We start from the raw sequence: 26,516 nt of genomic DNA, 5'->3' as shown, positions 1-26,516 counted from the left end.
GCAAGCGCAAGGTCGTGAGTTCGGTTCCCGGTACCGGAGAAAAACCAAAAAAAAAAAAAAAGAAGCATTTAGTCTAATGATGTCTTAATTTTTAAAAATGCGTTCACCTGCTGAAGGAAACCTTACTTGGGAAACAGAGTATGCAGAGAAGCAGGGTGTGAAGGTCAGGACCGCATCAGCTGGGTCCTTTTTACCTCTGCAGCTTCCCCCTGGGGGGCACTTGCCTAGTGAAGTCCGGCATGCCTCCACTTTCCCTCCCCTGGGGTGGTGGGTGCAGCTGACAGGTGTATGTAGACGGTGCACAGGGCTTTATCTGCCTGAGGACTGCATTCTGCCTTTTCTCTGCCAGTGTCACAAGGAAGATCATCCCTGGGTCCCCTTGTAGCATTTTAAATCAAATAACATATGCATGGGACTAAATGAAGAATTTAAATTCCAGGGACAATTTTTTGGGAAGCTCTGTGAGGCCACACTCCAAGGTCAGATTCTTCAATACCTATATAGTCAGAGTAACAGTAATGATATTCATTAGATATTTTGATTTTCCCCTCCCTGCCTCTTGGATAGTCTCATCTATTTTGGAGCTCAGAAGAGAAAGAAAGATGTTGTTACTGAAACTTAAAATGCTAATGCAAATAATTTACCAAGTAATTCTTTCCTCATTAATCCATATTTTGTTAAATAATGAATTCACATGGCTCTGGGATATGCTTTGTTTCATTCATCTGCCTTATTTCTTAGTATGTAGTCATTTTAAAAAACAATTTGATAATTAAAAATTCTTATTTCCTATTTATTGTTCTCTTCTATTTTGTTATTTATTTGTGTTTTTTATATGAGAGAGACCCTGTGATACTTTAGCTTCAGTGTCTGACATTTCATTTAACATTATATTCTGAAATTGTGTAGTGTAATAGCTATTGTTATTCTCTTATTTGATTATAAAATTTTGTTTTATTTTTTCATAAAATGAAAAAATTCTTCAAATTCCAGGAAATTAATTGGTATTTTAAATTGAGTGTTATGCCTATCAATTCAGAGAACTAAAATGTTTCAATACTCAACTTTATCAATTCAGAGAAAGGTTGTATGTTCTATTATTTGAAATCACTTTAATATCACTCAGTTAAGTTTCATAGTTTTTATTTATTAAAATAGTCTTCCCTAAAAATGTTATTTTCTAAAAAAATTTTAAAATTAGGCATTAGCATTTGATTTAATGAAGTTCTTTGAGAGTATTTTTTGTTGATCCTTATTTCAAAAAATATAATTCAAGGAGATTTTGTAATATTTAATACCAACTAATATTTATATCTAAAAAATACTTTTTAGTTCTGGTGTGTAACTCTTTTGATATTACTGAATTATTTTTAGTTTATATTCATGTAGTATTTATGTCATGAGTTAATATTTACTTGGAATTTATGTTTTCTGAGAAAATTATGTTTTTATATATCTTATTTAGATAATTTTAACTGTCACAAAATTATTAAACAACTTTCATATTGTTTCATGTATGGTAAATATTTTTACCGTAGAACAGTTTTCATTATATAGGGACTATCTTTGTTTAAAATTTTTTCAAGATTATTTCCATTAAATTATTCAGTCTTTTAGGTGGATAATTATTTTATAATTTTCCCCTTATTCAGTTTATTTTATTATTATTGCACACTTTTAGTTGATTTGCACACTTTGAGTTGATTTCTTATGATGTTTTAGTACTTTTTGTCAATTTAGATATGTCCAAATTCAGCATTATATAATTGCTAAGAATATTATCCTTTTATTTTTTTGTGTGTACTTCTGCTATTTTCCACTTTTGGTCATTCTTTGTTTTATTTTTATTACATTGTGTTTATTTTCCAACATGTTCATGATTCATTAAATACAAATGAATTTCAAATATAAATAAAATATTTGAATTAATGCATTCTTTTTGTAGAAAATTGTGAGATATAAACATTTCATTGATTACTCTAAAAGTACATTTTGGTGGACAATGCTTACAATTTGCATTTTATATATGTATATATATATACATACACACACCATATATATATATATACACACACAATATATATACACTATATCTATCTATCTATACACACACACACACACACACACACACACACACACACGAGTCCACAAAATATATAATTGGCCAAAAGGACAAGTGTAACTATAATCTTTTAACTTGTAATTTGTGTGTAAAATATATATTGTGAATTTAGAATTAAACACTCTTTTAGTTCAGTAATTTCAAACTATGGATCAGCCAACGTGTCTTAATTGCTTTAAAGATTTCTTGGTGAATATTTATCTTGTTTTCTAATTTCTGCTACCATAAAAGTGCTGCAGTAAAAAAGCTTGGAGCTAAATTCTTTATTATCCCATTATTCATGGGATTGCTGGGTCAAGGGCTATAAAACTTAAATGAACTGTGTGTGTGTCTGTGTGTCTGTGTGTGTATGCACTCATATAAATATGATGTCTGCCAAATTCAAAACCTGAAAAGCAGCCTACCAAGCTAGAAACCCAAGGAAGTGCTGATGTTGCATCTGGAGTTTGGAAGCACTGTGCAGGAAGCACTGTTCTTTAGGGTAGCCAATCTTCTCTTCTGGCTGCCCGGTGATTGGGTGAACCCACACATATGATGGAGGATTACTTTTTCTACTCAGGGTCTACTGATTTAAATGGTAATCTCATCTAAAAAACATTTTTACAGACACATCCAGTTTGATGTTTGAGCAAATATCTGGATACTGTGTCCTAGCCAATATTCTTTTTTTTCATTGTGAACACCATTTTTTTTTTTTTTTGAGAAAGAAGAGAGACAGTAAGGTTGAATATTTGCCATTGAAATTGTTTACCAGAGGTATAAAAAAGATACTTTTCTTTTTTTGAAACAAGGTCTTGTTACAGAGTCAGGATGGCCTTGAACTCACAGAGATCCTCCTGCTTCAGCCTCACAAGTGTGCACCACTTTGCCCAGCATAAAAAGGATTTCTGATTTATACTGAGACTTCCAGAGGTGGGAGATCCTCATTTACCATAATACAAAATTTCCTAATTGTGTAACTATTTTCAGGAATATCAAGAAATATGGAGTACCAAAATGCCAATGATTAAAGAGATCCATGTCTGGGAAAATTCTGCAGTCATTGATAAAGACAGGTGTGGAGAGAATAGCTATGTTGGAAATGACAATTATAGTATTTCAGAGTCCTAGTTAGATGTTTACCAATATCATTTCCTCTCCTGGACACACAGGAAATCTGCTTTTTTCTGGTATCCCTTAGAATTAAGTAATGGGTACAGAGAGATTTCTAGAGGTGGGAGATCCTCGTTTATCATAACACAAAAGCTTTGCCCATTGAGACATAAATGTAAGTGGTGTATTGTGTTTTTAGTCTGCTTGCAGATCACAACTACAATCCTCTTCAGTCAGAAGTAGCCAAAGCAGTCTTCCCCTGTTGCCCCTCACAGCAGTTAGGGGTGTTTTCTTAGGGGGGATAGTCAAATCAGGTGGTCACATAGGGTTGTGCTCTTCTAAAAGAGCCAGTAGAGATAGATGCATTGCAGCCTTCGGTGAAGGTATAGTCCTTAAAGGCTGGATCTCAAGATAGAATGGCTGTGTCTGCATGCTTCTCACAGGATGAAAGTTAGTGATTGACATTCAGATGTTGTTATTTTGAAAACAAAAAGAGGGAGATGCAGGTGACCAGAGGAGAATTGAGGCCTAACTGGCCTCCTCTGTGAGCACAAAGGACAAAGTCAGCAGGCAGGGACATGCAGGGAGAATGGCATGTTGCAGATTCCAGGGAAAGGTCTGTAAGCTGAGATCAGGTTGTTACCTGGGTATGTACTAATGGAAAATGGAAGTTGGAGAAATCCTGTGTTAATTTAATTGCTTGTACCCCATGTTTGAGTGAATAAAAGCAGGATGAGCTAGAAGCTTAGGGCTCCTCTGCCTACTAGCTTCCCACATGCTAAATTGACTCTGTCTGTTAGTCTTTCATCCTTGTTCACCCTCAGGTCAGGGAAACAAACTAGCAGAACTGGGGCTCCATAAGTGGTGACTGGGTGGGGAAAGACAAGTGGGCTGGTTCTCCATGGGAGGCTGCATTAGGGTAGATGGGTGTGCTTCCAGTGGCCTGGGACTGGTCAGGCTTGAGATCTATAACTGGATATTTAGAGTTTTCTTTCCTTTTTACTATTGCAATTTTGATATACATTTTATATATAAAATGTGTATTTCATTTCCGATTATTTTAATTGAGATAGTTTTCCATCACTGAAAACACTGGGCCAGAGGGCATGACTTTTACCTGTTTCCCATAAATACTCCCAAATAGCACTGCAGAAAATTGATAGCAGACTATTACAAGAGACTGCGGGAGTTTTTCTCATTCCATTTTCATCACTGTGTCTGAGTAATTTTTGTTTGAAATATTTATCAGTTTGGTAGGTATAAACCTTTACTTCATTTTGATTGAAGATGCACTCTTTGATAACTGATGAAGTTGGAATTTTCAAATTATTTCTTCTATAGATTATCTTATTCAGGTTTTTTAGAATAATAGGAACAGTGTTTATTTGTGGAAGTGTTTTGGTATAAAGAATATTTATTTTATTTCTCATTTTGTTGGCTATGCTTTGTGCCTTTAATTGTGTTAATGAATCCCAAGTTGATGCTTTAAAAGTATTTGCATTCACATGGAGTGTAATGAAAATTTCAGTTCACTTTATGTTAAATTATAGGTGTAACATAATTCCCATCAAAATTTCAGGAGTTTCTTGTTGAGATGGATCAGATCATTTTAAAGTATACCCTAAGTAAAAGGCTCTAGAACAGCCAGAAAACCAAAAAGCAGGAGATCTCACCCTTCCCAATATAAAGTGTTGCTATTGAGCTGCAATGGTTGAGACAGTGTGGTATTGGTAGAGGAATAAAACATGTATCAAAGAAGTGAAGTAGAGAAGCCAAAAGGGGGCCAGGGATATAGCTCAGCGGCATAAGCGCCTGCCTGGCAAGTGCAAGGTCCTGAGTTCGATTCCTGGTACCACACACACACAAAAAGAAAGACAGAAGCCAAAAGGGTCCCACATGAACGTACCCAGTTAATCTTGGACAAGGAAGTTGAAACAATTTAAAGGTGAAGACATTTTAACAAATGGTGCTGGAGCAATTGGACATTTGACTGAACAGCAACAAAAAGGACATCATTAAATCCCATCTCTTCAACAAAACACTATTTAGGGTCTATTACAGGCTTCAGTGTAAAGCACAGACATATAAAACTTGGAGAAGCAGGCATGGGTGAGGGGAGGATCGCTGACCCCTAGGACTGGCAAAGAGCGCTTAGAGCTGACATGAAAAACAGATCACCCATAAAAGGAAAAATGGGTAAGTGGGTTCCCATCAAAGTTAAGATCTTTCTGTGAAGTGGATGAAAAGACTGGCTACTGAGGGGGAGAAAATATTTACAAATCACAGACCTGACAAAGGATTTATATCTAAAGTACATAATGGAAAGGACTCTTAAAACTGTGCAGGACAAAAACCAAACAAGCCAAGTAGGACTGGGGCAAAAGACATGAACATACATACCACCAAAGAGGAAGTACCGACGGTGAAGGAACAATAAAAAGATGTTAAACATCCTGTGCCGTTAGTTAAAAGGAAATCCAGTCTACAAGGAATTCCCAGAACACAGTATCAGAATGAATAGAACAAAGGCTGGCAAAGATGCAGGGAGGTTGGGTCACTCACACATTGCTAACAGAAATGGAAAGCATTGCAGCATTTCTGAAAAAAGAGTTCACCAATTTCTTAACTCAAAAATACAACTACTATAAGATTAATTGTACCCTCAGGAATTTATCCTAGAGAAAACAATCTTATTTTAATTAAGAAACTCACATAGATATTCACAAAAGCTTTGGATTTTTAATAACTGAAAAGTGGAGAAACTACTCAAATGTCCTAATGGCCTAATAAATTTGTAAGTTTGTACTATGGAATATTACTCAGCAATGAAAAGGAAATATTAATACATATGAGCACCTATATGAACATTGGGGTAGCTATGTGTAGTGTAAGAAGGGAAACCTCAAAAGGATACATGCTGCAAGATTCTATTTATAAAACATTCATGTAGGTACAGAGAAACTACAGGTATAGAGAGAGGATCAGTGATCACAAGAGGTTAGGTGTGGGAAGAAGACACGGCTATAACTGTATAAAGGTATGAGGGATACTATGGGAATAGAATGCTTAAATTTCTAGATTGTAGGGTTGGTAATATGACTCTACACACATGCACACACAAGATACACAGAAACACACACAGACTTTGTGTGCTTTGTACCTGTGTTAGTTTTCTGGTTTTGATAATATACTATAGGGTGCAAAGTATCTCTGTATTGAGGACACTGTTAAAAGTGTGCAAAACCTCTTAGCACACTTTTTCATACCTTCTTACGAATCTTTAACTGTTTCAGAATAAAAAATGAAATTCATTGCTTATTCACAGTAAAAATATTTGTATGATATAGGAAAAAAAACCTAAGCAGACACATACACAATAATGAGAACTTTTAGTTTAGGGAGGTATGGCAGGTGGAAATGAATGAACAATGAACAATGAATAATTCAAATGAACAATGAAGGGAAAAGATTGTTTTCCTCTTTATAATGTTGTGCTACTTTTTTTTTTTTTTTTTTTTTTTTGGTTTTTCTCCGGTACTGGGAACCGAACTCACGACCTTGCGCTTGCCAGGCAGGCGCTTTGCCGCTGAGCTAAATCCCCAGCCCCAGTTGTGCTACTTTTTAAAAGGTGTTGTTAGCATGCACCATTTTTTTCAACTTAAAGCATAAGAATAATTTAAATCTGAATATTAAAATCCATATTAATTTCTTAGTTAACTTTCCCATATGGTCTTAGTACTTAGAACTCTCCTTCTAGTGTTAAGTATTTATCTTTACTGTCTATAGTTCTTTTATTTTATTTTTAAAAAAACCTTTTAACTAATGCATTTGTAATTTCCTTTAGTGTGTGAACAAGGTTTTATCTAACTTAAAATCTTGTACAAATAGTTGATTGACAAGCAAGATATGTTCCACAGGGCTAATGCCATCATCCTCCCTTAAAATTTCATAGAGATTATAAAAGGAAAGTGCTATGGTGTGTAACAAGCACCACTAAGTCCTGAATTCCCCTTAAAGCCACTTGGGTCATAAGAAGGGAGTCAAAATGAAGTCTGACTAGAAATCCACTGCAGAGGCCAAGTACATTTAGCATGGCTTGAGTTGTGATCTAGTTTTACTTTGATGTGCATTTTGAATTTCAGCTACACCTAGGTAGATGTAAAATGATCATTAAAAAAATGCTGTAACCAACTTATCTAATAAAATTGGCAACCAGCCACTGAAAAAACAAAACAAAAGAAAACCAAACCAAAACAAAAAACAAATAGCTGATTGATGTGCTAGCATCTTTTGGTCTTTTCTTGATTCTATATCTTTTTATACATTAAGTTCTGATATCTACTAAAATTTGTTTTTGGCCAAATTGTTCAGTTTCTCTATTATGTGGCTTTAATTATTGTAAATGTATAATTTTCCTATATGGTATGAAAAACCCTTTGTTACACCATATTTTCAAAATTTTGTTCTTGGGTTGTATAATCTTCTAGACAAATGGAACTCTCTTCTATTTTTACCAAATGGATTTTTATTGAAATTGGATTAAAATTATAAATTAATCTGTGGAGGATTTACTTCTTACTGATCTATGAACCTAGAATACCTGTACAATTTTTCTAGATTAGTTTTATGTTTTCAGTTGTGTTTAGTAATTTTCTTTCTAACTATACCACAATTTATTCTGTAAGATTGTTCCTCAGTATTTATTTTTTGGGATTATAATAATCAGTAATGAATGGGACCTAGCTTCCATTTCTTTTTAAAACTGGTAGTTTCCAACATGTTAACTGAGCTTAAAGTTTTAGTATGGATTCAGTTATATTGAAAGCTGTAATAATGTGGGTTTATTTTGTTGAACTCACTTTTGCTGCTGCAGTTTGTTCCCTCCAGTTCTTCGTTTCGGTAGACACACATTGTGATCATTAATTTAGGAAATTACGGCCCCTCTTGCTCATGATTTCAGCGAGAATGCAGGTTAGCATTGCCACCGTTGCCAGGATTGCTGGATGTTGACTTTGGATGGATGCTCTTTCTCAGATATTCGCCATACATTTTTAACTAAAATCTAGAATTGCTACTGAATTTTTGCAGAGTCAGTTAATTTGATCACACCGCAGACTCCCAAATCTGCTTCAATTAAGTTCCTAGAGCACCTGTGAATTGTGAAAAACAGCAAATTCCAGATGGGGTCAGAAAAATGCCTATAAATTGCTATTTTTATAGGTTAAATCCTACATACACTACGTCTCCTGCAATTATGTAATTTAATTCAATAATAAATTACTGAGTACACTACTGTAATAATTTAATTTGATAAAAATACTGTACAGTAGTTCAACGTTCTCCTGGAGTGTCTTAAATGTTTTCTGGGGCTTAGATTCCAGCCTTAGAAGGTGCAGAGCATTTTGGGGGCACACGGGATCGTAGAGCTTTACAAAGAATAGAACAGAAAACACAAGACAAGGGCCCATACAGCAGCCTGTGATGATACCTATAGGGTGGTGCACCTGCCAGAGATGAGTTACAGGGCAGCAGCGAATCAGAAGCAAGGAGAACTGAACACTGCTCTCGGATTGGCTACTTGCAAACCTCTCACAACAACAACAAAACAACCTACCTAAGCAAACAAACAGACAAACAAACAATTGAGGAGAATATATTTGTGGTTTCCATTAACAATTACTAGGTTCTAGGGAAAATTCTGCAATGACTGAGGCTGCAAATTCTGAAGTGTGACTTTGCTGGGGTGTACTGCACAGAGTTTCTCTATCAAAATATACTGCTGGTTATTGTCTTTAGTAAAATTTTATCTTTAACCAACTTTTTTGATTTAAAACTGATGCATGGTGAAACACATTTTTACATAAAATGCCAAGCAATTTGATAAATTTTGACAGATATACATATCTCTAAAAGCATGGCTGAAATATAATATTTCCACCCCCCTAATACATTTCCGTGGCAGTTTGAAGACGCTGCCTTTCTCTGCCGTTGACCTCAGTCATTGCCCTTTTCTCACTGTAGATTAATTTGTGTTTTCTAAAATTTTTAATAAATGGAATCAAACAGTATGTTATCTATATTCTCTGTTTTTTTCAGTTAGCATAATGAGTTTGAGACTCGTCTTAGTCTGTTTGTACTGCTCTAACAAAATACCTAGACTGGGTAATTTATAAGCAAGTGCCTTGTTGCTGTGTCTTCACATGGTGGAAAGGGCAGAAGCTATCAAGTCTTTTGCATAAGGACACTGGTATCATTCAAAGGTCCCACATCCTAATACCACTGCAAAAACTACACTTCAACGTGAACGTCAACAGGAACACAGACTCCAGGATATGGGTATTAAGAGTTTCTGCCTTTTCATTGGTGGGTAATATTATACTGTAGGAACATACCACACATTTTACCTGCTCGATTGTTGATGTGGGTTGTTCTGTGTTTGTATCCTTATGAATGAAGGTGCTATAAACATTCACGTGCAAGTCCTTTTGTGGATGTGTTATTTGTCTTTGGCAAGGGAAAAATGGGAGGGAGAATAGGAAGTAGAAAGGATCAGGAGACTGCATGTGGTATGTGTATATACCAGTTCTTTATGATGAATGTGTTATGCATCTCCAACATATGCTAATAAAAGGGAAAAAACTTATGTTTAATGTTACAAGAAGCCACATAGTTTCCAATGTAGCTGTTCTATTTCATATTTCCATCAACAATGTATGAGAATTCTGGTTACTCTGGGTCCTCTCCAACATTTTATCTTTTCAACTGTTTAATTTCAGCCTAAATAGTATGTTGTAGTGTAGCATTCTAGCTTTAATTTGCACTTCCTTGATGAATGACTCTGAATTCTGCATGTGATTATTGATAGATCTATATATTTAATACCCCATCCTGACCCTCCTTGGGTAACCCTTCTGGGTTATAAACAATTGAGTGTAACCAACTTTTGAACCACCCAGTTGTAACCATTCTATCCCATACTAAAAATAATCTATGATAAACAATTTAGCACATATGCATTGTTATTATATAAAATATAAAGTATAGATTTTTATTTGAAATAATCTATAATGAAATAATCTATATATATTATAATCTATAATGTATATAATCTATAATGTATTACTTATTTCTCCATTGTGTAAGACTTACTTAAGCAAAACAAAAGATGAACAGTGGAAAATAGTCATTAATCAGTAACTCATAGAACTAATTAGATGAATAGCATGTGAGAAAATAGAGTTTCAATTTTTCTTTTTATGAGTGCATGTTTGCAGTTCATAATGAGCACATTCCTTATGGGGAATTGGTACTTGTACATATTTTAACTCTTGTTTCATGCTCCCCTTGCTCCCTCCATCTCTTGATCCACTTCCCTTTTGCAAAAGATCTATCTCCCCCTTTCCTATTATTTTTAAATTTTCTATTTATATTTTAGGTTTCTTATATGAGAGAAGCTGTGCAATGTTTAAACTTTTGTGTCCTTTTATTTCACTTAATATTATGATCTCAAGGAGCATCTGTTTTCCTACATATTATTCACATTTATCTTTCTTTATGACAGAGTAGTACTTCATGGTGTATAAATATCTGTTATGATTTGTGTTTGGATGTCCCCCCAAAGCCTCATGCAGTCATGGGGTGGGCTTTTAGAGTTTATGATTGATCCACGATCCAATGCTGGGATTATGGGTGTGAGTGCTACACCCACCCTGAGGCAGATAGTTTGCATATGTAAGAGAGAGAAAGAGGCTGCTTGCTGCCATTCCTCCCTTTTGCTCTTGTTGTTTTGCTGTCTTCCCCTGCCATGAACAGTTGCCCTCTGCCATGTGCCACCCTGCCTTGGAGCCAGCTGAGTACAACTGAAACCTCCACAGACTGTGAGCTAAATAAATCCTTCCTTCCTTAACTTTGGCTGTCAGGTATTTTGTCTGAGCAATGAGAGAAAAATAACTAAGACAATATCATATACTCTTTTTTGTTTTGTTTTTTTTTTGGTTTTTCTCCGGTATCGGGAACTGAACTCACGACCTTGGGCTTGCCAGGCAGGCGCTTTTGCCGCTGAGCTAAATCCCCAGCCCAATATCATATACTCTTTATTCATTCATCTATTAATGGACATATAGTCTGCTTCCAAGATTTAGCTATTCAGAATTGTGTTACTATAAATATGGGTGAGAAAATATATTTTAATAAAGTGTTATTCTCTCTACTAATGTAGACTTTTAACTCCTTTTTGAATAATTTTAACTTTGTAAATTTATATTATTGTGTGTTCTTAAACTCAAGTCCTATTAAAAATTTCAATACAAATGTGTAATGGGGCAATTAATCAGATATTATCTACATCTAATAAAATTAGCAATGTGATGTTTCTTGAACTCCCATAATATAGTAAGATGTTTTGATTTTTCTGTTTCCTTGTAATAGTATTTCCCTGAACAGACTGCAGCCTTTAGGATACTCTTCTTTTATGAAGTGGTAGAACTGAATAAACTGAAATAGAAAGCTTACTTTCACTTGAAGCTCTGCTCTTTGAAGTCTATGTTACACTGATTCCTGGTGGTAGTATACTGTAATGACTAAGCTAAATAGTCCCTTAACACAGCGTTTGAATGTGGAATTCTTAGAATTTTACTCCCTAGTTAGGGCAGGTGTCTCAGTTTGTAGGAATTAGTTTACACCTCTCCAAAATGCCCATCCATATGGTGTCTAAGTAATCTAATAAATGATGCCCTAATGTAATAATTTGATTTTATTTCAATTTTCACTTTATTTTTGAACCTACTTTACCTATTTTAGACTGAAAATTATGTGATCTGGTACTACAATTGATTTTACTGTATTTTAATTAGTCCATGTTTGTACCTAATCATCACATTCTTCATGGGGAGTTGGTTCTTATACACAACGTATCTTAATTATTTTTATGTTTTTATCCTTTTTAGCCCTCTTCCCCTTCCCTCCCTCTGCAATTATATTTTCAGTAATTTCTTGCAACATCTCTGAGTTTATTTTGATATTTTCATGCTTTGTTATAAACTCTTAAGGTCAATAAATGCCAGGTTTTAATTAATACATGCTTATAAATTAAATCTGAGTTTTAAATAATCTTTTAACCTTCAATTTGATGTTTGTTAGTATTAATATTAACCATACTAATTTCATTTGTGCTTGAGTATAGGTTTTTTGCTAATCATTTTAATTTATTGATTCTATGTAATGTTATTTTAAATGTATTTACTATAACCCCTCTGCTGTTGCATGGTGGTATTGCTATAATCATCTGGGATTGCAATAGATGGGGTATATAAGAAAGCTCTTGATGTCCTATGTACTAAGCCTACACATCATTCATTCAGTGAGTATTTATTGAATACAGTTTATAGCCCGTCACTCTTTCCAATGTTGAGAATTTAACCGTGAGCCAAGCAGGTAAAATCCTTCCCTTACAAAGGTAACTTTTGGTGATGGTGGAGCAAGGATGGGTACATAGAACCGTCTCTTCCTAGAGTCACTGTGGGTGAGAAGGTGACCATAGGCAATGGTGCAGCTGCAGTTCAGATCCAGTACTCATTACGTGAATGTCCAGTTGAACACTGGATTTCTCAGAAGCATGGTTAATTGGGTTTATACCCATATTCTCTCTTAAGATTAAAATACTAATTTATTTACACAAATATTATATAGTTTAAAATAAGTATGTAAAGAAACTCATACACCTGGCACAGGTTAGTACTTATTATACTAAAACTTCAGTGTTTATAAAATTTATCTGAGCCAACTCTAGCGCTATACCTGTACCTATATATTTAATGCATCCTCAATATTTCCTTGCTTCTTGGAGGCTTATTTGTGGCTCTGAGTCCTCTGCATTCCCTTCCAGGTGTTAAAGCACCTACCCTTCTCTTTAACTGAGTCTTTTTGAGCAGCCTAACACTACTGCCCTCTATTAAGTATGCTTACTTTATATTTATTTGAATCAAAGAAAGATTGCTTTGTGCTATTTATCTCCACAGAGGCCAGACAAGAAGGTAACCACTAGAGTCTACATAGGGCCAGCATCCTGGCTCTAGTCTTGGTTGTTTTTTTTCTAATTACAGAGTGACCTCTCTCTTTCCATCAGGTATTTGTGTTTTACTGATTAATTACCACATCTATTTAAAAGTAATTTCCTTACAAACTCCTCTTGCTGACTTCTTAATTATGTTTTCCTCAAGTCTGCCCATTGTCAGAGAACTTGCTCGATATTAAAGAGATTACACTTCTTTTCCCATGGATATTTTAATTCTTTAAAATTGATCTTAATCGACTTGAAAGCAAAGACAATAGTTCAGGGCACAAGAAGCAAATTGCAAGGTGGAGAGGGAGACTGAGAAGAAATTGTAAAACAGAGTAGAATGAAATATACGATATATGTTTCTAAATCCAGAGTAACACGATCAAGTTTAGTTGTATAATTCTTGAAAGGTATGAGGTAAATTGAAAGGATTATTAAGTGACTGTTTATGTTGGGGGATGGTTAGACAGGAAAATGGAAGGAAGAAACAAATGGATAGATAAATATGTAATGATTTGCTCTTAATATCTTCTGAGAATGGAAGAGTAGGTCTCTTTGCTGGACACTGTGGGCAGTTTGGAATCAACTGGTTGGATGTAAATCCTTGAAGATAAATGAGTTTAAGTAGGAGTTTGTAATTTACTGACTACTAAACTAAGAAATATTTGGGGGATGTCGACATTTGGTTTTACGTAAGCAAACCTACACTTAGTGGATTACTGAGATGGGGCCATACTCTTAAAGGTTGAAGTTAATTATACAACTCCTGAGGTACAAAGACTTGGAGACCCCTAAGCCAAGTGATTTCTCTATGTTAGCCTGTATCCCGTGCTAGCCCCACTAAACCAAATCCAACCCAGTGTGGAAATAGAGATTTGGGGCCTCCCAGAGTGTGTAGCATGAGATTTGGGGCCTCCCAGAGTGTGTAGCATGCATGGTAGCTCATCTCTGGAATTTTTGCTAGTCATTAGTATTATTTTTGGTCTGATTTATATTTTGTGTGAGTTAGACTCATGCTCTGGCCTTCTGCACTTAGGTGCCCACTCAGCTCACTGCTCATCTTTTTGTGGGTTATTTTCTTTTTTCCCTCCATGATGTAGTGCTTACAGAGACCTCCCCCAAACTCAAGTGGAGAGATTCAGTCTAGTTCTTCTGATGTCCTACCGCCTTCTAGATTTTTTTAAAGAAGTATGAACTTTTTTCTAAATACAAATTTACACAAAGGTCAATTTTATCATCATAGGTTTATTGTAGAGTTGTAAGTGCCATGATTTTAAAATACATGCACAAGTTCATTAATGTTCTTTCCTTTAAAAGATGTTGAATTTCCTTCTCCTTGAGTATGGGCCAGACTTAGTGACTTACTTCTAACCAACAGAATGTGGCAAAACTAATGCTCCTGTTCTTGCATCTCTTATTGTAGTTCCCATGCTACAAAAACATGCAGGCAGCATGGAGGAGACCCCACAGGCAGAAAAACTGAGGCCTCCTGCTAAAGCCAGCGTGAACATGTCATGAGAATGAGCCAACTTAGAAGCAGCTCCTTAAACCTCAGCCAGATGTAAGGTGACTGCATCCCTGCCTGGTCTGACTGCAGATGTGTGGTTGTTGACAGCCAGAACCTGAATTTCTGGCTTTCAGAAACTGAAAGATTGTAGCTGGTTATTGTTTTAAACTACAGTGTCTCCTTGGTACTTGTTAATTGGTTCTGCAGGCATAAGGAATATCACAAATAAAGAGCAATAAATATATTACTTCTGCTGGAAAGGGTATTGAGTCACGAATAGCCACTCACAAATTCTAACTTTCACAATGAGTACAGAACAAAGATGAGCAATATTTTCACGTCCAGATGCATATAGTACCAAATTTGATGAGTGTCAAGGTATGACTAATTTTGGGGTGATACACCATACAACAATAGGTAACTAATACAGATTTTGATAAAAGTGTATTAGCAGAAGAAAAAAAGTGGAAAAAAAAAAAAAAGGAAAAACAAATTACAAGTGGACTGGAGCTGACCCTAAAGGGAGAGAAAGAAAAAGATTTCAAAGACTGTACTCGAAAAGCCTACAGAGTTCTGGAGGGACTGGATGAAATATGATCCTGTCAAGGAAAATTTTTGGTGGAAGCTAGTCAAGAAGTAAGGAAAATAGTTTTTGGAAACCAGAGGAGAGGGAATTCTTGTCAAGTGGTGATAGGAAGTTTAGTGACACTGTCACTTGTGGTAATATGGAAAGTGCACCAAAACAAACACAAATTAGTTATCTTGTTAGGAGATTTCTAGGCATAGTGTTGAAGGGGCTTCCTCATCTCTTCTTGCTGCTTAGAGTAAAATGGAAGAGGAGAGACAAGCTGAAAAAAAGTATAATTCCTAAAACAGACCTGAAGGGTTTGAAAACTCCTGCTGTCTTTACATGACAAACTACTAAAACGAAGAAGTTTGCTTTGGGACAAAGATCAAGTCCAGGGCATTCTCAAGAATGCACAGTGTAAAGGAGAAGATGAGAATATGAATATAAAAGTATATTTTTGAAGAGGTTGATTAAAGAATATTTGGTGAGACAAAATGCTCTGTAAAGAATTTAAGCATGTACAACCTTATAAGGGGTCCTGAACCAGAAACACTTAGCCAAGTCACACTTGAATTTCTAACCTAGAAAAACAGTGGGAGACAAAAATATTTATTGTTATTTAAGCCATTAAGTTTTGGTTAAATTTGCTGTATAGCCATAGGTAATGAGTGCTATATGCCACTGACTTCATAGTACAATTGATGAGATGTCTGAACTCAAAGTAGATTTCACTGGCATTGAAGAGGATCTCTTCATCATCTGTGTATGGAAATGCTGAAAAAGTAACCCAAAGAACTTGAAAAGTCATACAAGTGATTAAAAATGGAATTCCCATATAAAAGAACTAGAACAAAATCATAGTCCCACTGTCAATACAGGATGAACACACGAGCTTGGCCTGTTGAGGTTTCTTACATAGGATCATGGGTGGGGAGAGGTTGATATGTCGTATAGGGGGAGAGGCTGGTAACAAGCACATTCATAGAAGTATGAGAGTTTTTAGAGTGTGCTTTCTTCACATACCATAAAGTTCTCTTTTCCAGCCTGGAAAAGCAACAGACAAAATTACTCAACACTCAAGATTTAAAATTGTTTTCCCCCTGTGGTGCTGGGGAATGAACTCAGAGCTTCATACAGGGGATGTAAGTGCTTTACCACCAATTATGTCCTAACCCTTTTAAAATTAAAAAAAATTTTTTTTGAGATAGGATCTCACTAAATTACCCAGGCTGCTTCAAACTTGGTCACCCATTTATTATTGTCCCTGTTCTGTAAGGAGAGCTCTTTGAAAATGACTAACAGAGTGCATGTAAAGAATACAGACATCACTTTCTCCCAGTGACAAACTTATGGCAAACCTCTTTCTTGTGAGATCCGTCTATCTATTGATTGATCCTTTGCTTGATCAGTCTATGTGTATTTTAGTATTCAGAGATAAGACAGTTGTCATGAGAATATGCATTACTTGAACTTAAAAGTGGCTGGAACTAAAAATACAAGTTAACAAAAGGATAAAATACAGGAGACATGGTTAGGAAGCAAAAAAGGCAGACTTTTTGGAGATGAGAAAAGAGATCAGGAGAAGGATGAGGTAAAGAGACTGAAATTGATTAGGATCCCCAATATGAGCATGACCATCATGCACTATAAACACACATTAGGAAAAAAATGGCAGTCATTTTTTTTTCCATGGAAAGTTTTATTTTGCTGATTCTGTTGACAAGGAAGCAGGTCAGCCCTAGTGACAGGTAAATGAGGTGCCCAGGACACAAAAGTTAAGGGTTTGTCACTCTGGTGTGACACCTTCTTGGACTTTACATCCTAAGCACCTCATTTATCTCACCCCAACCCCAGATTAGCCTTTGTTATAAGGTCACATGGTAGATATTTTCCATAAGCTAAATGTTCTAAATGAGGATATCTATGGTACAAAGAAACTATATTTAAAACAAATAATAAAATAAGTAATACAACAAAAGATAAAACAAATGAAAGAGATTTTGTCAATGTTTTCATTGGCAAAGTTTATATGAATTGTTAACAATGTTTCCATTTTTCAACCTTGTTTGAGTTTAATTGCATTAAATGAAGTACTTTAATATGAGAATGAAATAATTTGCAGTCTTTGAAAAACGTTTTAAAAAGCCTTTTGACTTTGTAGAAGTTTAAAAAGTAAATGACTAAACTCAAAGAGTAACAAAGCCTTTTCCACATCAGGTGTTTCCTAATTTTTAAAAAAATTGAAGTCAAGTTTAATAGCTTACTAAATTGATGAGTGACCATCATAGAAACTATTAAAGAATTACTATATTTTGAGCATACATATATTTTTAAAATAACATTACTTTAAAGAGTTTCTTTTATTTTTATTGACTTATTTATATGGATAAGTTTTTTTATTATTTCTACACAAGGAAGTTATAAATCATTGATAACCTGGCAGAAAAACTCAGTAGCTAGAGGATATTAGTCATAGCAAATAAAATACATTGTCTTTGATTTACTTATTTAAATTTACTTTTATTTTAATATATTTACTATTTTTGATACAGAAACATGGCCAGTCAAAACCAAAATCTTTCAAACATAAAAATACATTACATAAGATAAGAAAATGAGGTGGAAAAGAAATGAAATTAGGACTCATAAAGAAAAAGAAATGATGAAAAATTATGCCTATTAAAAGATATTTTCTAATTGCTTTTCAGATGACATTGGGTGCATTCAGGGTGATACAGCCTTAGACTCCAGTTGCTTTTCAAAAAAGTAGGTAATACTGTGTATCATCTAGCTATAGTTTAAAAGGTTATATAACAGTTACATAGTAGTTATATAGTTAAAAGTGACTGTAGTTTATTTAGATACAGTGTGAAATATTTTGGTAAATTTATATATTGACATATACATAGAATAATGTGGAAAACTATCTGCATAGGTAAATACATTTTAACTAAATTAACATTTCATGTACTCAAAGCCAGCACCCTAAGAGACCTCTTCCTGCTGCATGGTCATTTATTTCTCTGTGAATAAATATTGACTTTACTCACTTCTCTCATCAGCTATTAGTTCTGAATTGTCAGCAGATATAATTGTCAGCACTTACATTTTAGGTCAATGGAGAGAGAGAGAGAGAGAGAGAGAGAGAGAGAGGCTGAGTACTAAATGAGTATTGAACCCAGAGCCTACTCATTAACTTACATCCCTAGTCCTTTTTACATATATGCTTATGTTTATTAATTTTGAGACAGCTCTTACTAAGTCATCAAGTTGCCAAAGCTGTCTTTGAACTTGTGCTTTTCCTATCTCAGCCTCCCAAAGTATTAGAATTAGAGGTATGTGACACCACACCCAGCTATACTGATGGTTTTAAGATAGTGGAAATCACTATCTTTGCAATGGTTTTAGTTTCTGATGAAAAAACATAGACATTGATTTAATGGTCCAATTTTTCAAAATTAGTAGTTATCTAGATCAATGAAGTATGTTAAGAAAAAGAAAGTGGGAATTTTTAAAAAAGGAAGAAAGCAACACAAACAGAAAGAAGACATTGTAATATGATTTCTTAATGTAATCAGAACATCTTGAAAGTATTGAAACTAATGAGCTATTTCATCACAGTTGACAATATAAGGTCGGGCTGGGGATTTAGCTCAGCGGCAAAAGCGCCTGCCTGGCAAGCGCAAGGTCGTGAGTTCGGTTCCCGGTACCGGAGAAAAACCAAAAAAAAAAAAAAAAAGACAATATAAGGTCAACAAAAGTAGCATTTTATGCCAAGGAACAAATAATAAAAACACATTAATAACTGTCTTGGTTACTTTTCCCTTGTTGCTGGGACAAAGTACTTGACACCCAAAATTAAGGAAGGAAAGGTTTATTTGCTTACAGTTTGTGGAGGTTTCAGTCCATACTTGGCAGGTTACAAGGCAGAGTGGCACATGGCAGAGGGCTACAGCTTATGGTGGCAGAACACAGCAAAAGCAACAAGCACTAAAAGGGAGGAATGGCAGCAAGCAGCCTCTTCCTCTCCCTTACATATGCAAACTATTCACCCCAGGGCGGGTGTAGCTTTCACACCCATAATCAATCAAACTGTAAAAGCCTGCCCCATGACCCCATGAGGCTTTGGGGGGACACACAGATACAAACCATAACAATAACATTAATAATGAAAGATCTTATTTACAATAAAAACACAAAGGATAAGAGTATTTTGGGATTTGATCTAAGAAAGTCATATAACACCAGTATGAATAAAATTATACATGAAACCAAAGACACTCTAAAAACAATAGGCCTCTCCACCATTGCAGGAACCTCAGTGAGCCTCTCAGGAGGGGGGAAATCCTGTGCAATGCTGCTCTGCCACCGCAGGAACCACAGTGAGATGTATGGAAGGAGACAAACCCTGCCCATTGCCTCTCTGCCATCACAGGAACCTCGGGAACCTCAGTGAGAAACCCCATCCATCACCTCCCTGCCACCATGGGAACCTCAGTCCAGAGGAATCTAGGTGCCCTGTCCATCTGCCTACAATGTGGAATGGGGAGCCAGCACAGGAAATTCCCAGGACCTAGCAAAGAGCTTGTCCAGAGGAACCCAGGGTAAATCCACTTTAATAAGGGGAAACACTTTGCTTACACATTCCTAATTTGCAGTTGGTTCTGTTACATAGTTATAGACTTTGCTTCTATGGTCTAAAATACAAAATCAATAGTTACCACAGTTTGTCAGTTTCTAAATTGTGCTTGATACTAACATTATTGGTAACTGTACTACTGTAGCTAGGATGTCATATTGGTTATAATCACTTGTTCTCCCTTGTGTAACAGTATTGGGGAGCTCTGGGGTAATAACCTCACCACAACCTTGCTGAGCCAAACAGAAACCAACATCCCACTCTCATTTAATTGGGAAGGTAGGATATTGGGACAGACACAAACCAAGAGAATCTTACACACAGAAGATATCCCTGAAGAACAGACTCTTCCTAGAGAGGCCTTGATACTAGTGATACAGCTGCCTACTACTAAAAGTCACAAGCATCACCACAGAAAACAAAATAAAAATTTTTTGAAATAGCAAATGTAAAGATAAATGAACAAAATATAATCTCAGACCTCCAACCTATGTAGAACAAGTCCAGGAGACCTCAACAGGTCATACACCTGAAATTTATGAAATGATAGCAAGTGAAGTAAGGAAACAACTCCTTGAGAATACAGGAAATTAGATCAAAAATAATCTCTCAGGTAAAACAAGAAATGATAACCATAATAAAGAATTGTTCAAAATATCTAAAGAAGACATAGATAGAAAAATATAGAAGCATAGGAAAATGATGGAAATCTTAAATGAACAATATAGGAATTAGAATGCATGAAATAGATTCAAAAAGCTATCCAGGAAATTAAAAATTCCACTAAAAGCTGGAAAAACAGCTTGAACAAAACTGATGATAGACTTTCAGACCTTGAAGACAGGGTTGCAGCTAGCAATCATGAAAGGAAAGCTCTCTTGAAAATAACAAGGAACTGAGAAACAACAATTAAACTGCTGCAAGATGATGCAAAGAAAAACAATGTAAGACTGATAGGTGTCAATGAAAAAGTAGGAGTCAACATAAAAGACATAAAAAGACCATTTGCAGAAGTAATAGCAGAAAATATCCCAAATATGGGAACAGAATCTGACATATAGATAGATAAATGAGGCATATAGAACTCCAATTAGCCATAACCAAAATAAATCTACACCCAGGCATATAATAAACAAGATCACAGAGATTCAGCACAAGAACAGAATATTAAAAGCTATTAGAGAAAAGAAACAGATCACCTATAAAAGAATACCTGTCAGAATCACTGTAGAGTGCTAAACACAAACCCTGAGGTTAAGAAGAGCTTGGATGAAGTGTTTCAAGTCCTGAAAGAAAACAACTTTCAACTCAGATTGATATACCCTGCAAAACTATCTTTCAAAATTAATGGAGAAATAAGATCCTTTCACAAAAAAGAGCAACTGAAGAAATTCATGACCACCAAACCAACCCTACAGAAAGTACCAAAAGATATTCTGCACAGAGATGAAACTGATGACAGTTCCAAGAACAACAACAGAAAGAAACCACCAAGCAGGGCAGGCAGTTAAACAGAGGGCAAAAGTAAGAAACCAACAGCAGAGAAATAACAAGACTAAGATAAGCCAATACATACCAGTCATAACCATCAATGTAAATGGTCTCAGTTCACCAATCAGAAGAAACAGACTGGAAAAATGGATCAAGATACAAGATCCAAAAATATGGTGCATTCAAAAGCATTTAACTCAGAAGGAAATTCATAGATTGAAAGTCAAAGGGTGGAAAACAATCTTCCATACAACAGGAACCCAGAAACAAGCAGGAGTAGCTATTCTTTTTGCAGACAATGTGAACTTCAAACCAAGAATGATCAAAAGAGGTAAAGAATGTCACTACATACTTGTTAGGGGAAAACTGGAGGAGAAGACATAGCAATCATAACCATATATGTACCAAATATGGGAGCACACACCTATAGAAGACAAAAATCAACAGACACGAAAAATCAAAGAAGTATGTATAATTAATAACATAATTGTAATGGGAGACCTTAACAACCTAGTGATACAAAGAGATATATCAACTAGACAAAAAGTCAGCAAAAAAATAACAGAAATGAACCAAACTTGTGAACAAATAGACTTAGTAGACCTTTACAAAGTGTTCCACACAACAGCATCATGATACCCATTCTTTTCAGCTGCACATGGATGTTTTCCAAAATGTACCATATACTGGCCCATGGAACATGCTCAAGCATATAAAAGGGAATTGAAATTATCCCATGTATATTATCTGACCATAGTGCAGTGAAATTAAAAATTATTTATGAAAGAAATATAAAAACTCCATAAACACATGGAAATTAAGTAACATCCTTCTGAACAAGCAATGGCTCACAGAAGAAATTAAAGAAGAAATTGAACAATACCTACAGTCAAAGGAAATTCAAATACAACTTGCTAGAATTTGTGGAACACAATGAAAGCAGTCCTCAGAGGGAAATTTGTAGCAGTGAATTCTCAAATCAGGAAAACAGAATGAGCACAAATAAACAACCTAATGCTGCACCTCAAGCTTCCAGGAAAAGCAGAGCACTTTAAACCCAAAACCCAAAGAAGGGGGAAATTATAAAGATTAGAGCAGAAATTAGTGCAATGGAGACTAAGAAAACAGTACAAAGAATTAATGCATGAAGAGTTGGTTCTTTGATAGAATAAATAAAATTGATAAACGCCCAGCCAATCTTATCAAAAAAAAAAAAAAAAGGAAAGAAAAAACTCATATTCATGCAATAAGGAATGAAAAAGGATGAAATCACTATAGATCCTCTAGAAATTCAGAAGATCATCAATACCAACTTCAAAAATCTTTACTCTCAAGGATGGAAAACACAGAAGAAATGGACAGATTAATAGTAACATATAATTACCAAAACTGAATCAAACACACATAAAAAATATAAATAACAATATCAGTGAGTGAAGTCAGAAACATAATTAAAAACTTAGCAACAAAGAAAAGTTCAGGTTCTGATGGATTCATTGCTGAATTCTACAAGAAATTTAGAGAAGATTTAATGCTAATACTACTCCAATTCTTTAATGAAATTGAAAGGGAAGCAACACTTCCTATTTCATTCATGAGGGCAAGTTTTACCCTGATACTAAAATCAGAGAATGGCCCAAACAAAAATGAAAACTATAGGCCAATCTCCGTAATGAACATAGATGTAAAAATCCTCAGTATCATACTACCAAACAGAATGCAGCAAAGCATCCAGATTATACATCATGACCAAGTGGGATTCATCCCAGGAGTGCAGGTATGGTTCAACATATGCAAATCAGTAAATGTAATGCACCATATCCAGAGAGCCCAAAACAAAAGCTACATTACCTTCTCAATAGATTCAGAAAAAGCTTTTGATAAAGTCCAATACTCATTAAAGATAAAAACCCTACGGAAAAGCAGACTAGATGGTCTTCACCTCAATCTGGTAAAAGCCATCTAGATAAACCAACTGCAAAAATCATACTAAATGAACAAAAACTGAAAGATTTCAGTCTAAACTCAGGAACAATATAAGGATGTTCACTTTCACCACTCCTTTTCAATATATTTCTGGTAACATTAGCCAGAGCAAATAAACAAGAGAGAGAAATAAAAAGAATAAAGGTAAGAAAGGAAGAATTTAAATTATTATTATTTACAAATGACATGATATTCCATGTAGAAGACCTCAAGAACTCCACCAAAATAGTTTTAGATTTAATAGGCAAATTAAGTAGTGTAGCTGGATACAAAGTCAACACTCAAAAATCAGCAACATTTTTGCACACACACAACAAACTTACTGAGAGAGAAATTAGGCAAACCACACCCTTCACAATAGCATTCCCTGAAAATTGAATCAATCTAACAAAGGAAGCAAAAGATATATACACTGAAAATTACAGTACTTTGGAAAAAGATATTGAAGAGGATTTCAGAAAATGGAAAGCTATTCCTTGCTTATGGATAGGAGGAACCAATATTGTGAAAATAGCCGTATTCCCAGAACTGTTATACAGATTTAATGCAGCCCTAATCAAAATACCATTAGCATACCTCACAGAACTAGAGAAAACATTTGTAACATTCGTTTGGAGCCAGAAGAGACCTAGAATAACAAAAGCAATCCTGAGCAACAAAGGAAAGGTAGGAAGCATCACAATCCCTGACTTGAAATTATACTACAAAGCTAATGTGAAAAAATCAGCATGGTACTGGCAAAGAAACAGACATGAGGCTCAGTGGAACAGATTAGAAGATGCAGATGCCACTCCAAACACACTCAGCCACCTTACTTTTGACAGAGTGGCCATAAATATTCTCTGGAGGAAAGATAGCCTCTTTCATAAATGGTACTGAAGTAACTGGCTCTCTACATGTTGAGGACTAAATCTAGACCCATATCTATCACCATGCACTAAAGTAAAAATGGATGAGTTCTAAATATTAAAACAGAAATGCTAAATTTACTGAAAGAGAAAGTAGGTAGAGATCTTGAAGACACAGGTGTAGACAGAGACTTCATGGACAAAACCCAAACTGCACAGGAAATACTTTAAAGAATTAACAACTAGGATATTATCTTATTAAAAAGCTTTGCACATCAAAAGAAATTATCAATAGAGTAAAAAGACAACCCAGAGAGTGGGAAATAATTTTAGCCAACTGTCCCTCAGACAGTTCTATCTAGAACATATAAAAATTGAAAAAAAGAACCCCCAATGCAAAGTCACCATCAAGAATTAGGCATCTGAGACGAATACACACTTCTCAGATGAAGAAATGCAAACAGCAAATAAATATACAAAAAAATGTTCAACATTATTTGTCATTTGAGAGATGCAAATTAAAACAACATTAAAATTTAATCTCATCCCAGCAAGAATGAATGTCTTCAAGAAATCAACCAATAACAAATACTAGGGGGGCTGTTGAGTAAAAAGGATCATTTCTTCACTGTTGGTGTGCATGGAAACCAGTGTGCAGGGTTCTCAAAAAACTAGGATTAGAAGTCCTGTTCAACCCAGCTATTTCCCTTCTGGGAATTTCTCCAGAAGAATCAAAAACATCATATCACGTCTATATATAAGTACCCATGTATAGCAGCACAATTTGTAGTAACTAAATGTTGGAAACAACCCAAATGCCCTTCAAGTGAGAAATGAGTAAAAAAGATGGGGTATTTTTATGCAATGGGGTAATACCTAGTTATAAAGAAAGATAAACTCGAGGCTTTTATAGATAAATGGATGGAACTAGAAAGCATACTCATAAGTAAAATAAATCAGACTGGCATATGTAAACATTGCAATGTCTTCCTAGTGTAAGAATCTGAAAGAGTACAATAGACAAATGGTACAATAGACATTATGAAAGGGAAAAAAAAAACTGCTCAGAAGGAAAGAACAGCTGGGATCAGGGAAAGGAGAAAAGAAGGATGGGAAAATATATATATGATAGTTAAGAGAGTAATACTGCTGATTTCTATTAGTTCATTTAATGGAACAGTTAGTGCTTACATTGTTTGATCAATGTTGTATGCCTATATCTGGTACTCTGAGCAACTTGACCTTTGAAGATAACAATATGCAATATAATAACAATTCTTAATTTCCTATCATCTTGTTTTGAAATTCTGCATTGTTTTTATTACTTGTTTTTATTCTCTTTAAAGTAAAAAAATAAAAAGAAGAAAACATAGTTTTAAAAAATAAGAATATATCAATTCTCAAATTAATTTATAATTAATTAATGTATAATAAAATTATAAATTAATGTGTTTCATAGTAAAATCTGTGGTAATATTTTTGATATGTATTGGGTTGTGCTTAAAATTTTTTTGAAGCCTAAAAAGCCAAAATGCAAAAATAATTTTGAAAGTGGAATATGTTTTGATCATTTTCCTTATTTGTAATAAGATATGTTACAAACCTATAGTGGTTAAGACAGAGTGGAGTTGGTCAAAGGAATAAGAGAATCCAGAGATAGATCCATAAAAATAGCTGTAGTGATGCTAAAATGCATTATTTGAAAAAGGAGTCTGTGCAAGGAATCACTTTAGACTAATAGTTACTTATGTAAACAAGATAAATTTAGGACACATTTCTTAAAGCACATAAAATACATTTTATTATAATTAATCAACTAAATATGAAAAGCAAGAATTGAATGCTTAGACCAAAATATGGGAGAAAATATGTATCACCCTAAGGAGTAGGAGAAAACTTATTTTAAAACATTCCAAAAAAGTATAAACTATGAACAGAAGCCAATAAATTCAACTACATTAAAATTGAAAGCTTTTATAATATAAAACACATACTGATGAAAGTTTGAAAACCAGTGCAGATTGGAAGATAACTCTTACAAACATGGTCAGAGATATTAATAGGAAATTTATAGAAGAGAAAGACAAAAGACTAATAATCATATAAAATGTTTTACAGTGTTACAAATTATGAAATAAAAATTACAACAGTGAAGTATATTTTCATGCTCAAATGAACTGCAGAAAATAAAATGTCTGAAAATTCC

General features: G+C 34.7%; 1 long non-coding RNA gene across 1 annotated transcript in view; it reads left to right on the top strand.

Annotated features, from left to right (window-relative positions):
• The window catches only part of LOC106146733, a 50,059-nt gene extending 34,168 nt beyond the window's left edge, over nt 1–15,891 (top strand). The window contains exon 3 of the long non-coding RNA XR_001231294.1: nt 14,695–15,891. This is a non-coding gene — a long non-coding RNA (uncharacterized LOC106146733). The remainder of the gene's footprint in view (nt 1–14,694) is intronic.
• The last annotated feature ends 10,625 nt before the right edge of the window (nt 15,892–26,516 follow it).

The sequence above is a fragment of the Chinchilla lanigera genome, unplaced genomic scaffold, assembly GCF_000276665.1.
Source record: "Chinchilla lanigera isolate Chin_1 unplaced genomic scaffold, ChiLan1.0 scaffold00093, whole genome shotgun sequence".
Classification (NCBI taxonomy): Eukaryota; Metazoa; Chordata; class Mammalia; order Rodentia; family Chinchillidae; genus Chinchilla; species Chinchilla lanigera.
The sequence above is the reverse complement of the archived record's forward strand: the minus strand, read 5'-3'. Positions and strand labels throughout refer to the sequence as shown.